We start from the raw sequence: 15,903 nt of genomic DNA on the forward strand, positions 1-15,903 counted from the left end.
TTTTTCACATTTTTCCCCTCTAAGCCAAGATTTAGCTGAAGAGGTGGGTTCAGAGTCACACTGTCAATTCCCTTGCTGAGCATTTGGCTTGTGCTGTTAGTGAGCACTTGGGGCTTCTGAGGGCTTCCAAAGTGAGCTGCTGCAGGCACAGATGTAATATTTTACAACCAAAAAAATCCCCCCAAAAAACCTTTCTTATTGTTTCCATCTTCCGGGCTGACATTGTACATAAATGGAGGAGTTGATAGCCAAAGGAGATGATTTTTTTGGCTGGGATTTTCAGAGAGGCTCCGAGGAGCACCATTACCAGTTATCAGTGATGACAGACTCTGTTGGAGCTGTAACTTTCTCACAGAAGAAGGAGTTTAACAAGTCACTACAGGGGGAACAAAGTGTGGAAGTTGCAGCTCTTTGAGTACCCCTAAAAGCTGCTCCTTCCCTGCTACCCTGTAAATGAGCAAAGCCTCAGTTAAGTGAGGATTCCTGTATGCAGGAAATGCTGTAGCAGCTAGAAACAGGCAATTACTGTCAAATAATGGAGTGCCCAGAGGTTCATGCTGAGGGTAATCCCTCAGTAACCCCTGGCCAAACCCTTTGAAGATCCCAGGCTCTGACAGCTGACACAGGGGCTCAGCAGAGCCGAGCTCCCAGAGCCTGCATCAGCACAACAACTTATTCTTACACCAAAATCTTCCTCTGACATTTTAAGCAGATGGTGACATCAACGTGTACATCACCACTGTGTAGCAATCAGGGGTTTTATTGCATCTGGGAGTGGGAGACCAAATGACTCACTCATGCCATCCTTGGATGAGTAGACAAGCACAAGTTCAAACTCTGGGGGTGAAACCCATTTTCTCAAGTCCCCTGTTGTGCTTGGACTTGAAAGAAGAGGTTTCTACAACTCACCATCTTGCAGGGGTAAGGGAATCCTCTTCTGCTTGTGCATAGCCTGAGCAGATCATGCATTTACCTGCTGTGTGTATTTTTACATTCTATGAATGAAATGTGCTTCAATATTTGCCACTGAGAAATCAAAAACCATCTTGGAACTTTTTCAAACCATCTTCAAACTTTTTCACTAGTAAGAAAGCTTGTTTTATCTATGTACATATGCTAGTCTCTGATTTGGAAATTCCTGCTTTATGGATTTGATCCATCTAGATATCCTTAAACAGCTTTTCTCTCAAGCCTGCCAGCAGCTCTCTCACACTGGGATTTACCCCAGAGAGGGACAGTGTGATGCTAATGGCACTCAGAAGTGTCCCTGCACTGAGAATTGCACAAAGTGCATGGGCCAAAGGGACAATGGGACAATGGGGCTGCCCACTTGAACATATTCACATCCCCAAAGGTGACATTTGGGCCAGGCCACACATTGGTGTAATGCTAAAACCATGGGAAATCTAGGGCAGACTTAGTGGTGTGTCCCAATGAAAATCCTGGTTTTAAATGGAGCATCAGTTTCCCTGTCTTAGGTGAGGACAGAGGGTAAATATGTTTGTGAATGATGAGTGGTCTGAAGTGCGATCAAAGGTTCTTTTCAGGCAGATGTTCAAAACCCTTATTCTCTGCCCCTCTCCCTCTCTCTGCTCCTAACACAGCTATTTCAAGGTTATAAATGGGGAGAAAATCTCTGGAGAGGAAGATATTGCAAATAAAATCTAATCTATAAATGTCTCTCTTTAAAGGCACAGCCCAAGCTCTCCATTTTATCTTCTTGACAAAGCAAAACAACTCAATTTTGAACTTGCTCACATTGATTTTACATCAGGGAATTCCACCAATTTCTGGGAGATTATTGATTTAAGCAAAATCAAAATCCATGCTTTTTCTTTCTTTTCCTTCAAAATTCTGTTTTATCTATTGATTATGGTTGTTTGCTGTGGCTTATTGGCTCTGAGCTAATAATGACCAAGTGCTTTGGGACAAACCAAATTGCTTAATGGGTCACAACACCAGAATTGATCCCTGTAATGACCCAGAAATTAATTAAAGTAATCATTCTCATGTAGTCACATACCAGGGAGTCTCTAGGATTGTCACCCACCTGGCTACAGTATTTAAGCCCATGCAATTCCAGCTGTTGAAAATTTGAAAGGATCATCCACATCTCACATCTCTAAGTGAGGTCAGCAGGCTGTGACCCTCACCAACACCCTGATGGGCCAGGTCTCTGTAGCACAGTCAGGATCAAGCCAACTCTAAGAAATACCAGTTTTTTGCCCTTGTTTCCTCTTTTTTTTTTTTTTTTTTCTTTTTTGGGAGGTCAGATGGTTCACATTAATGAAAGGACATATTTCATCCTGATCACTGAGAGCCAGTAATCATTTCTTGCAGCGTTTACACGCCTTGGTGTTTTTAAAATATATTTACAGTGCTTGGCTTCCTTAGTGAGCAGATCCAGATGGAGGATAAAAGCTGCAGCCCTGGGAGGGTGTGTGCTGAGCAGAGTTGTAGCTTGTTCTTCCCAGTGCAGAGGAGGAAGGCAATGGATTCATTTTGCACAACGGCATAAACCCCTGTCAAGTGGCATGCAGGAGCTTGCAGGGCAAGCCACAGTCCAAGCTCAGACCTGGAATGTGCTAATGGCAGGAGAAGCTCTGTCTGTGGACAGTGAAGGTGTCCTGAGGCCACATGAAGTGACTGTGTGGCCCCTGGTGGCACTGATTAAGTACTAGACTCCCCTATTTAATGCCTGTGGATAAAACACAAGCACATGCTGGTTTTGGAGGCCAGAATATCTGGTTTCTTCTCTGCTCTGACAGCCCATTGAACTTTGCCAGTTTACCGAGTTGCCCCTTGTTCCCCAAAGCTGCAGGCTGGACCCCATGTTTTTGTAAGAATGTTGTTTTTACTGTATCCTTTTTCTGTAATTCCACATGGGCCTCTTTGTCCTTTCAGTAAAACCACTGTAAACCAGAGAATTCCTCCCATGTCCAGGGGTGTGGTGCAGAATGAGACATGGCTTGTAAAGGAGATTCAGGCCAGAGGTTAGAAGTGAACATGTCTGTGGGAAATATTGAGGCTGAGGGACCAAAATGCTTTCACAGAAAATGGAGAATACACGTTCATGGAGAAATCTCCTTTCTCAAATCTTCCAGCCTGCATTAATTGGAACAAAGAGCATGGTCCATTCCACATCCACACCTACCCCTTCTTCCTCTGCCTCCTGGGATTTGTGGTTACTGGCAATATTCTTGCTGTCAGGGTGATATTTTCTTCTGGCACATGGAGTAATTTACCCAAGCAATCCAATTCACATTCCCCTGCTCCTCCCTGTGGGGTGAACCGAATCTGGGGACCTCTGGGACATTGTCCTTAGAGAGTCTCTGTAATCTGAACTATTACACTAATGCAAAATCACCATCTGCTGTCTCTGTTCTGTGTGGTGCAGATCCACTGAGCTCAGAGTCCTTCGGGAACCTCTGGAGACTCTTTTATTGCCAGGTGATGAAATCCCAGAAAAGAAGAAATTAGAAATCAAAAGGGGAAACCAGAATGGCATGTGGTGTGGTCACTGTGCAGGGGAGGAGCACAGTCTGGCAAGTGTTTCTGTTTGGAAAATGAATTTGTTTCAGCTGTAAGGCTGATAGTTATCCTGCACAAGATTTCATCAAGAGCCATCAGCCTCATTCCCCTTCTGTGTGCTCTGCAGCCCTCGTTTGGGGCTGGCCGGGGAGGGGTTCAAGGGCTGCTCTGTAGCAGAAGAGGCCTCAGCTGTGTGCCCTGAGTCCATGGGGTGCCAGGGCAGGGACAGCTGGCCTGGGTGAGGGGATTCCCTCACATATTTAATTAATTTGCTCCAGCAAACTTGCTTGACTGAGCCCAGTCTGCGTGGAGGTTGGAGTTTGTGCAGGTTTAGGGTAGGGTGAAAAATGTGCTTCTTCCTCTCCTCTTTATTTTTCTCATACAAGAGTTGTTGGGTTAAATAGCAGTTTTTAAGAAGTTGGCTTTTCTGAAGTGCTCTAAACCCAGGATTTTTGGGAGGGGTAATAATTAGATGCTGCTTCTCTGAAGCTGTTTTCTTACCCTCTCTGTGCCTCTTCTATGAAAGAAAAATATCAAATTAAATGAAATTTCAAATGAAATTTAATGTTTCAGATCAAATGAAATGAAATTTCTATGAAAGAAAAATATCAAAAATATCTCCTGAGAAGGCATTTCAGGAGATTAAACCAAAGAAGGGAACAGGAAGGAAAGAAACAAATCATGATGAAACAGCACTATAGATCTCAGATAAATTAAGATACATTAATAGAAAGATTTATACAAAAATGTGCCCAGATTTCTCTATTTGAGTAAGTGGCCTTGTTGGCATCTAAATGTTTAAGCACAGAGCTGCTTTCCCAAGGGCAGACTCAGCCCTGGTAGTGGGATTCACCTCAGCCCTCCTGTGCTTTGTCTGTCCTGCAGGGAAGGAGGCTGATGGCACCTGGCTGTTTGTTCCTGCAAGCAGAGAGCACATTTTCAGCAGCATCCTGGAATCACAGAGCTTTATAAGGTATGGATAAATCCCCAGAGATTTGCTGGGAGAAGGGCTTTATGTTAACTCCTCGGGCCAGATATGGTTTCTGCCTTGAAAACACTGCACAGAGTGAATGGTGAGTGAGTGATCTTGAGTTTTCTGTCTCTTGGAAGGAGCAACTGACTGTATAGGACTCATTAATTATTGATGCACACGTGTTAGAGGGAAATAGGGAGATTCCTTGCCCTATGCAGAACAGCTCTGCAGAGAGAAACAGATGCTGGATGTGTCTGTTTAATCTCACCCTGGGGGAGATGCCCAAGGAACGAGCTGAGCCTTGTGTCTGTCTGTCTGTCTGGTGTGCTGTAGGCACAGGCCAGCTGTGGATTAGCCTTGCCAAAGAAATAGGAGGATAATTGGGCTTTGGATGGCCTTTTAATTCCAAGACCACCCCTTGCCTTGCGTTTCATCCAATGCTAAAATGGAAAGTTGCTTTAGTGGCTGCAGAGTTTTAAAATCAGCAGCCCATCATCAAGCAAGCCCTGGGGTGCTGCTGGGGATCCTGGTGCTGTCAGGGCAGCATGGAACCCCCTGCTCTGTCCTGTTGTGTTGTGCAATGTGCTCAGACAGAGAATAACACACTCAGCCAGGCTCAGCTCATGGAGGTCACTGAGGGCTGCTCGTTAGGCAGCACAGATGAAAGTGCTGCTCCATCCCCTTAATTCAAGGGCAGTAAGTGAGACTGGAATGGATTGTTCACTAGTGCTGAAGGTAATAAAGCTGAGATTTCATAGTGTCTGCCCAGGCTGGTCAGGATGTACAGAGTGCAGAGCTTTAGCTGTGCTCCCAGGGAAGAAAACTCTGCAAATTCCCTGGGACCAGGGAGCCCAGCTGCTCCCTGGGTGCTGCTCTGTTCCTGGGTGTCCATCTACCTGCAGACACCTCTTGTGTCCAAGAGGGTGTAAATAACTTTAGAGGGGATTTTCCTCAGAAAGGTTAGGCAGGGAAAGCTCTTGGGGTGGATAACCCAGGAGGAATTAAAAGCAAAGGTTTGGCATGTTTCCCTCTTCAAATATATCTGAACTCTCCTGCCATGAACAAAGACATGTTTTAATTTTCTTGCTTATAAACATGACTCATTTTTATAAACAACAGGAGAAATCTTATTTCTACTCCTAAGTTTTAAACTGCAATTAGCAAAGGCAATTCAAGGACTTGTCCAGTACTCAGTTAGGGATAACAAGCATTGACCAATTAAATCCCTTTTGCTTTGAAAATTTGATTCCTTAAACACAAAGAAAAGCTGTTACTGCTGTCTTTTCACCCTATTAAAAAAAAATTAAAAAATATTAAGTTTAATTTGGCAATAATTCATTTTAGGCCAGTTTTATTCAAGCCATTTTCATCTTCAAAGTCTCCTTTTTGATCTGTCACAGCTGTTGTATTGGCACAGTCCACAACCAATTCATGTCCCATCTTTCTGTGCCCAACAAAAGCCAGTGCGGTACTATCTGCGTGCTGTGGGCATAAATTAATGTATGAAAAACTTGTTTCATTGAAGTTGCTGTTTACTGAAGTTACTTTTCTCCAGGGTGTGTGCGTGTTTGCATGCAAAATCACAGCAGCATTCTATCCTGAGAGATGGGCTTGGGTGTAACAAGAGAATGACCCAAGATTTCAGCCAAAGCCAAGAGACTTGTGACTTGTGGAAACCCGGCTTTGATTAAAATGCTGTTCGTGCAGCCTCAGCACACATGGCTCCTCTGCCAAGCCCCTTCTTGCTGCCAGCTTTGCAGTGCTGCTCACTGTGCTGGTGTCACTGAGCTGTGCTCAATTAGCTGATCTCCTGATTGCGCGCTGACGTTACACGGAGCAGCTCCAGCCTGCTCCGGAATTTACAACCTGGCTACATGATGGCAGCTAGATTCAGATGGCTTCTCTGGGAAATGCAAACACTGCATGTCCAAGCCCTGGGGTTTCTGAGAGGTGAATGTGAACCAGTTTGTAAGAGGAGTGGCTCAGTGGTCAGTGGGACAACACCCATGACTGACCAAATAATTTTTCAGAAAATGCTCAAGCATGATAACAGTCCTAGGAGAAGGAACCCCTTGTTTGGCTTGATATAATGATCACGAGAGCTATCTGTCTTGCTAAAATGGTGAAAAGTCTGTCCCATCACAATGGCTATGCTGTCCCGGGTGGCCTGATTTGGTCAGGGAGAAGAGTTTATAGGATGGTGTGTCACATGCAACTCTGATGTGTTTTTTACTGGGATTAGCTGAGATGATGACACCGGGAGAAGATTTGGAGGGTCTTCTGGGTCATCAGGTCCAGTCCAGTGCAATTTCACTTGACTTTCTGCAATACTCTCCTTTAAAGCCAGGTTGAGCCAGGAGGAAGATTTTGGAGGGGAGGGGATGAGAAGGGTAGAGCAGGTTGTGCTAAAGACATCACTGTAGGGTACAGTTCGTGTCTCCACACAAAAACACCAGTTTCCCTCTGAAAGTTACAATCCTTGTTGCCAGTTCTAGAGCAGAGCCAGTGGCCAGGGGCTGCTCTGGGACTGCAGAAGGGCTTGGGAACCACCAGAGGACTGAGCTGCCTGGCTGGTGCTACTGCACTTCTCAGATCCACCACAAAATAGCCAGCAAGGAGTTAAACACCATGCAAACAATAATGCTTCCCTTATTTTCTCCTTCTTTCCCCGCCTCCTACCATGTGCTTTTATTTTTGTATTGAGCTAAGTAGAAATGTTGGCTTGGTTTTTTTGTTGTTTTTTTTTTCTTTTTTTTACTTTGGCTTAGCTTATATCATTGTTTGATTTTTACCCAATCCTCAGGTATCTAATGAAATTGCCACATGCTCAAGGGAAAACAAGTTTCATAACAGAATGACAGTAAAACGTTGCTAAAATCCTTTAGGATAGAGAAAGGATTAGAAGAAGAAAATGCATAATAATGCAGACATTAGTTTAAACACAACAAAGGGTTTCTAGTCCGCTGACATACTAGAATCCAACAGAAGTATTCATAATTACTAATAACAAAAGGCTGCTTTATTATGACTATTCCATTCAAACTAAAACACATGTAAAGCTCATGTGCTGGTGAGTGTATTTTGATGATAGGTCTGGTTTAAACCTAATCTGCTGAAATACAGACAGGATAGGAACAATGCTTTCTCTAGGGATCAACAACTTTGTCCCTGAACAGACTGCCTTATGTAAACACCCATAATTCTGTTAAAATTCATGCAGACAGCTTGGATTAAAAAGAAACAAAATATCAAGCAAATAAACAGAAGTCATGAGCAACAGGGGCTGGTAAAGTCATTGTGGGGAAAAGTGCTCTTTGAAGCATATGCCAGTGTATGCTAAATCAAGAAAATTAATATTAAACACTACAGGTCACAATATTGAACATATGTTCCACCTTCTGAGAAAGTAGCTAGAAATTCTTTTTCCAAGAGTGGACATCTTGTTTAGTGTGTTTTTTAGTCTTAAAAAAAACCCAGCCCTGAACTGATAACTTAGGTGTTCACCACTTCTTTGGCCTCCACTTTTCATAACACTGTACAAAATAATGATTCTGGCTTGGAGCTTGCAGCTGGCAGTAATTCATTCAACTGGGCATAAAAGTGGCTTACCCAGAAGGTTTAGACAGCTGGGGTTACATAGGTTGTATTTTAACATGGTGAGAATAAAAATTAAATTTCTCAAGCATTTGTTCCCTTTCAGTGTCTTTTAGTTCATCAAAAGAGATTAAAATATGTCTTGGAGTTGACAGAATGACTTGGAGAAGTCTTGGACTCTGCTTTAACTGTTGACATAGGGAGAAAATTTCTTCTTTATTGGGTTTTTTTTGTTTGGTTTTGGAGGAGTTTGTTTGGGGTTTTTTATTGTTGTTGAGGATGGGTTGTTTGGTTTTTTTTCCTCTTTTCCTTTACTCTCACATTTAAATTATATTCCACATGTCTCCAGTGAATATGGAAGTGTTGGATTTTCTTTAAAATTTCTGCTCTTTCTGCTGCTGCCACTTGCCAGTTTTTTATCCCTGTTAAAGGTTCTGGGAAAGGCTGTGTGTGAGACATCCCTGAGACTCAACAGGACTGACTTCAGTCTTCTATTTTTAGGGTAAGGTTTGTGACTCTGGGGACCCTCCTGGGCTAGCTTTTGCCACAAGACAGGTCAGCTTTAATGTGGGCATTTCAAGAAATATTCCCTATCTTTAGGTGAAGGGACAGGGAGGAAATCTGTAGGAAACTTTCCAAGTTGGTGGAAGAACATGGGAAAAAACAGCTGTAGCTCTGGAATCCAGCATATGGCCAGGGAGCTTGGGCTGAGGAACGTGCTGAGGGCAGGCTCTGGGATTCCTGAGCCAAGAAGTTGTTTGTTTTTCTGGCTGTGTTCAAAGAAATCAAACTCTGTACGCTTGCAAATAAATGGGGTTGTACCACAGGTGCACCCGACAGGTTTCAGTAGGAGAGAAGGAAAATAAAATCTTACAATGTCTGGCTAATTACAGTGGTTCAGATAATTCACTTCAAGAGAAAAGAGTTTAATAACTCTTTAGGCAACTTCCTGTTCAAGGTGCTTTCTCTTTCAGAACTTCTGTTCAGTGGATTTTCATGGATTTTCCTGCTTGGAACCACTGAAATTTGACTGAAACCTTTCAGTGGCTGTGTCATCTTTTCTTAGTTCATGACCTTATCTCCAGTTTCTATTAGTGACCTTAGCACAAGACCCTACTGTGACCATGATTTCCATCTTGTATGGGAGCTCTCTGGAAAAAGACTGAGAAGAAAAGCTGACAAATCTTGCATTCAAAAAGCATTCTCTGAGGGCTTGGTATTTAGCTCAGTTTTCAATTTCAGCACTGCTTACTTGTGTTGGAAAAGTTATTTTTGGTTTCTTTCTGCGCTTCATTATAATTCTGAAAATGACTAATTTGATGTGACATTTACTAATGTAGTATGATCAGACATAATTTGATCTTATTAACTTAGATTGTACCATATTAGCAAACATCGGATTCTATTTGAGAAATTTACACATGCTGCAAATGTGGATACACCTTGAAATCATACTGTATTAGTATAATTTGTCACCTTAATGTTGTATTTGGTAAAGAATGTCAGAATATATTGCAATTTATATCTACCTACTTACAGATCTGCAAAGATTCACATTGGCTCTGCTGTTGTCGTATTGTTCCATCACTAAAAAAAACCCATTTCTCAATGATACAAGATCACTGCAGTTCAAATGTTTGATGTCTTCCTTTGCTTTGGAAATGCTTCCCTTGCCTTGCATTTTTGGGGTCTGAAATCAAAATTAGCTGAGTGGAATAAAGATTTTACCTTCCTATCCAGTGTGGCCTGAGAAATTTGCATTACTGGACAGCAGCAGATCCTAAAGTGGCACAGCTGTACCAGCAGCACATTAACCTGTGTGCTGCTGCCTTTTTATTTTTCCTGCTGGGGACCAGCTGAGTTTTTTTAAAAAGACCAAATATTTGTGGATATTATTTATGAAGGAATGGAAAGGCCAGTTGCCTTTTACAACCTCGTGTAGTTGAGACAGTAACTCTCGTGTGCACTTCTCCCATTCTGCTCCAGAGCTGTGATTTCTCTCTGCCAGCTCAGGCTGTAATTAGAAGTTTATTTCCTGTATTCCTTATATCTTATTCTGATATAAGACTCTGTATCCTTTTCTTGGTGATTTTTCTGTCAGTTGATTGGATTTTTGGTATTTTTTGAGAGGGAAAGGAGGGGTTTTTTTTCCTGATCTTGAGGAGTACTGAGGGCATTGTGCATTCCCATCTGAGCTAGCTGGCTGTAACTGGTAAAGAGGTTTTGGGATTTAGACAATTGTGCAGTGGGCTGAGTATCCCCACAAAGGAAGTGCTTCTACTTGAAAAGTGAAAGAAGGCAGGAACAAAGTCCAAACAGTCCAGGAGCACCTACTTTCCCAATGTATTTCCAAAGGACTTTTCCCCTAATCTGGATTCATTGTGGTTTCACTGCAGCAGAAAAGAGAGTTTTTAGTGGAGAAAAGAAACACCCAAATTTCACACATCTGCCCCAGTGAGTGCTGGGATCTGTGGCTGGACAGGGGAGGTTGGGGTATGGGATGAGCACCAAAGCAGCTGGTAGTCCAAAATGTCTGATGAAAAGTGCAAATTACTTCCCATCTGCAGTGGAAAGAATTTTTAAAAATAGTTAAAAATAGAATTAAAAGGAGCAGTTAAAAACTTGCTGTGAGGACTGCAGCTCTGACTGCCACGATCCACTGGCATCTGCAGTGCTGGGATGAGCCAGAACAGGCTGTGCTCACACTAAACCCCAAACCTCCAGGCTGAACCTGGCTCAGTTCAAAAGCTCCTACACACCTGGCAGTGTGAGCAAGGCAGGGTGAAGGCTGAAGCTTAAGCCTGAAACTTCAGACTGCAGGGCATGAGTGATATGTGATATTTGACTTCTTTTTGTCTGTCAGAACAGTAGCTGTCAAAAAAGCTTTTATTTTTCCATACTCCAAAATCTTTTTGATTTGAATGTCAGGTTACCCCTTTGATGTAACTTTTGCCAAACCCCTCAATGAGGTTATTAGAAAATCCTCCCTGAACCAGTACAATTGTACTGAAAAAAAAAAAACTGAGCAGAGTGCCTACAACAAAAAGGGTGTTTGAGCTCTTTCCATTGCCCATAAGTTTGAAATAATATATTTAGCTTTAGCCTTACAGCAACTTTGATCCAAACCTGGTAATGTTGCTTCCTTCTCAATGGATTTCTCTCTTTTGTGTTATTTTTTTCATGCTCTATTTGGAAAATAACAATCAAAGGCAATCCCAGGCTCTTAATTCCCTTTGTTTCCACCACAATGCAGTGAACACTGAGCAAGCCCAGCTAGCTGTCAGCCTGAGCTCTTGTTACTCTGATGTTTTACATCTCTGAAGACAGCACTGCCTCCTGCTCTGCTCTTCAGATATGTTATAAGTGTGATGCTGGAAATTTATTTCAACAGGTGGAAATATGTGGGGCTTTTGTCAGGTGATTTCTGTGTTTCCAGGTATACCCAAAAATAAGAAAGATGCCTTGAATAAACTGCCTTCACTTTATTTTTTTAGTGATGCAGACATATTAAGGAGCTGCTTGGCTAGAACACCTTCCTCATTCCATCACACAATCACACATAGAATATCTCAGGCATTTCAGCCCATAATGAATTCCACAGGTGTGGACAGAAATTGGCAAGAACTTGCCTCAAACTTATATCAGTTCACTCAATTTTAATTTAAGAAGAACCTTGGCTTAATTCTTTCTGACTTTGCCTTGTATATATCCATCTTCAGTCTTTACAGGTATTGTGCTTGCAGGACACTTCAATCTTCTTGTGTATTTTAGCCGGATTGGCTCTTTCATTTTACATTGACATTCACTGTTTTGCTTAGGTCTTTTATTGAGGTTAAGTTTTATCCACTTTTTGCACTGTTTTTTAAGAAAGCAGTGCTGGTACATATGTAAGTGTGGACAAACATTCAGTGTGTAAACAACAGCAACTAACAAGGACAGAAATTGGGGGAATGCCATCAGGTTTTTGTTTTAGATATTCTTCCTCTGGCATGGAGGATTAGAATTCCATTTGTATGTATATAGAAAAATATAATAAGAATTTCTAAATACAATGCATCATTTCCTCTGTGAGTTTACAATTGCATTGAGGGGGTGATTATTTCCCATCACTTGGATTCAGCATTTCTCAGAGTCTCAGAAGAGTGAGGGCTGCAAGGTGTGTCAGATCTCAAGGTTGGGCTGATCCTTTGGGCTCCAGTACCTGCCAGGACAGAAAACTCCACAGAATCACTGCCTCACACCCCAGCAACACTCATGGAGAGGGTCAGGCAAGGCTACACCATCCTCCTGTCCCTGAGTGATGAAAGCAACCAGAAACCAAATTAGTTTTACCCATGCTTTAACTTGCTCTGGGGTTGGCTCTCCAAGTTTGTATGGCAATTTCTTTGAGATCTATAAAACTCCAGTGGAAACATTTTTCAGGAAAATTCACTATTAAGGGAATAAATGGTCCAGATATTAAAAAGGTTGTTTGGGGGTTGAGTAGTGTCGGTTCAAGTCAAGACACATAATAACTCTGCACTGTTAATGAAATGTAAAAGAAAGCAAATTATGAACAAAAAGAAAAGGCCATTTGGATTTTTTTGGTGTAAAATCATAGAAGTACCCCATTAATTTCATCATGGGATTAATAGTTCTTCTGCTAGAAGTTCAACAGAGGGAGAATATTCACACAGTATTTTGTTTTATGCTGGTATTACATCAACCTTTGTGGCTGTGACCTGCTGTTAAATACAAAACAGGTGTTGGGATGGAATTAGGTCTTCAGATTACACAGACATGTGGACTATTAATTGAACTTTGCATAATCAAACTTCTATAGGTTCATATTTAAATGCTGTTAGTGACCATTTCAAAACAATTTCAAATTAAATCCAACCCATACAAGGAACAAGACAGAGAGCAAGCAGGGCTGGGATTTGATAATGAATTATGTGTATTGAATGGGCAGCCATGTGGAACAGTTCTAAATTATGAAATCCCTATTTGGGGCTGTGATTCCTTGTCTTGTGCTGCGCTCAGAAGTTTCTTCAACTAAAATTCACTCTCTCAAAAATAAATATAAGAGGATGGGCTAGAATATTTCTTTTAAAACCAGTGTCTGCCATTGAGCAATGGTGTAATGTTAGGTGCCTCACATAGTAAAATCTTATTTATCATCTGTATAAAAAATCTGGTAAAATCTTGTGGAGTCATTTGGATGGACCTTCGGTCTTCAGGAACTGAGATTCCTTTTGACTTTATGGTGGAGCAGAACCCTCTTGTCCCACAGCTGCATCCCCAAATCCAAATTCTGGATCTTTATCCCAGAGAACATTGATTCCTTCTGGCAGCAGCAATGATGCAAAGGCTGGAAGGGTTTGTGTAGGGTCACACCCAGCTGACTATTCCTGCCTGGCTTCTTAAAAATCTCTGCTGGAAGGGAAAGAGGACTAAAAACTCCAATTCCTTTTGATGCAATTAATGAATTCCACCTCTATAGAAAAATCAACAGGACTTTAAGGGCTTATTTCTTCTTTTGAAGCTGAATTTGCTCAGATAAATTCTGTATTCCTCCTGCCAGGCAAGGCACTGGAAGGCCCCATTCCTTTGTAGTGCTGCAAACTTTGAACAGTTCTTCATTGCCCTTAGTATTTTGAAAATGAGCTGCTGTAGCTCACTATTTTCTGGGCAAAGAAAATCAGAATATTTGTTTGAAAACTGCAATTTTTGTTAGAGCACAGGTAGTGTTTTGCCCCAGCGGACCTCTGCTTGCATAGAGCTTTTGTTAAGGAGAAAGGAATGAGTAAATGTAGAGCTGCTACAAATGATTAGAGCCAGTCCAAATCAGGCAGGGGAAAAGCATCCCTTGCAGAGAGGGTTTGCCAGGGGAAGCCCTGAGTGAAGTTGTGGAGCCTCTCTCCTTGGAAATAGTTAACTTTAGATCCCAGATGACACCTGTGATTGATGCTGTATCTGTGCCACCCCTGTGACCTCTGCTGCTTCCTTATGGTCCCATAATTCTGTGTTCTAGCAGTGAAGCAGAAATGTGGATGAAATAGCAGCTGTGGAGCAGCTCAGATATTGACTTTTACCTCCAAGGTCAGGGGCAATGATGGAGCACTGGGCCAAAAGTGATCCCTACATCAGCGTGGCTAGTCCCCAGCCATTGAAAGGCTGGGTTATTTAATTCCTTTTCTGATCTTTATGGAGTTGATCTCTAAATATAGTTTGTGTCTGTGATGGATATATTTAATGGATATATTGGATATATTTAAGACAGATGATTGTTGAGGTAGTGGAGATGTGTATAATGCCTATTCAGAGGTCACTGGGCTGACAATCACAGAATTACTGGCATAAATAAGAGCATTCCTCTGCAGAACTTTTCACATGCAAATAACCTAATTCCTGGCTGTATCACAGGAACTTTAAAATACAGTGAACCAGTCAGTGTATTCTCCTTTCAGAAAGGTACATGATGATAAATGCTATCACTGGAAATTATTTTTTTAGAAACCACTACAGTTGGAAAGAATGAAATTTGATTCCACCTAATCACAGATGCTTAATTTTATGAAACTGAGGCTTTTCATTGGTGCAGGCTTTTTATTTTTAGGGCGTACTTTTATTAAAATATGCCTAATATGGATATTGGAAATATATTTTTCAAATGTATCTTTTCTTACAGGAAGATATTAAAAGATAAGGCAGTTTTGGATTTACTGGAGCAAAGTCAGAAGTGTCACTACCTGTGTCACACCCTGCTGCTGGATAGAAATGTTTAGGATTTTTGGATGCTTGGATTTCAGTGAATTCCTTTCAGCTAGAGCATCTTGTTTGTTAGAATTTGAATGAAGGAAGGAGGATTGTGGGAAGGCTGTTCTACCAAGGACAAGGTACAGATCATTGTGGCACTTTCCATGGATTAATCCATTAGTCTCTATTCTTTGTGTTTCCAGAACATGAATGCTGTGATCCATTTTAATGAGGATTGTGTTTCAAGTGCTATCTATCTAACATGGATTTTTTGGCATGCTAAGAGTTCACATGTCTCTTGTGTTCAGCAAGATCTCTTCCATTTTAGCAATGACTACATTCAGAATCTGTGGCCTGTCTTAATTTGAATTCAAAGCCGAGGGGTAGGTCCTGATCAAAATTAAATTGCTTTTCTGAATGAATGACAATTGTAACCATATTATTTAGTCCTGAAATTGCCTGGTTCATTCAGAGAAATTAAGGCTTAAAAGAGGCATCTGTAGAATCACTCCAGAGAACTGAACATCCTCCCTCTGGGGGAAAAAATTGTTAAAGCATTGATGGCAAGATAATTAAATAAATATAAAAACCATTTCTGATTTGAAATTAGATTTGCTTATTTTGATCTAGAAAGCTGGTTTGTCTTACCACGTTTTCTACATGAACATTGTTTTGAGCTATTTTTCTGCTCACATAGAGCAGCACAATAATATCCAGGCAATTAAAATGTTATTCATTTATTCTCAGTGATATATTTTGAAAATTAGCTTCTTTCTCATATGTGGCAAACTGAGTCATAGAGAGATAGAATGTCCTGGTCACAGCTGTATTAGATTTGTAGAAGAACTGGAAATTGAGTGCAGATCTTCTGAAGCCTGGTGTGTGAATCTTGATGTGTGAAAAATAAAACATAACTCAAGACCAAGGGGGCTGCTAAAAAAGAAAATTGGATTGTAACTTCTGTCCTGACTTTTTCCACTTGCTGCTCCTAATCCTAATTTCCACTCTCTCTCCTAATCCAGGAGTCAGCATGAACACAAGAAGGGCCAGCATTTTTGGTTGAGGTG

Source organism: Ammospiza nelsoni, chromosome 17, assembly GCF_027579445.1.
Source record: "Ammospiza nelsoni isolate bAmmNel1 chromosome 17, bAmmNel1.pri, whole genome shotgun sequence".
NCBI classification, from domain to species: domain Eukaryota; kingdom Metazoa; phylum Chordata; class Aves; order Passeriformes; family Passerellidae; genus Ammospiza; species Ammospiza nelsoni.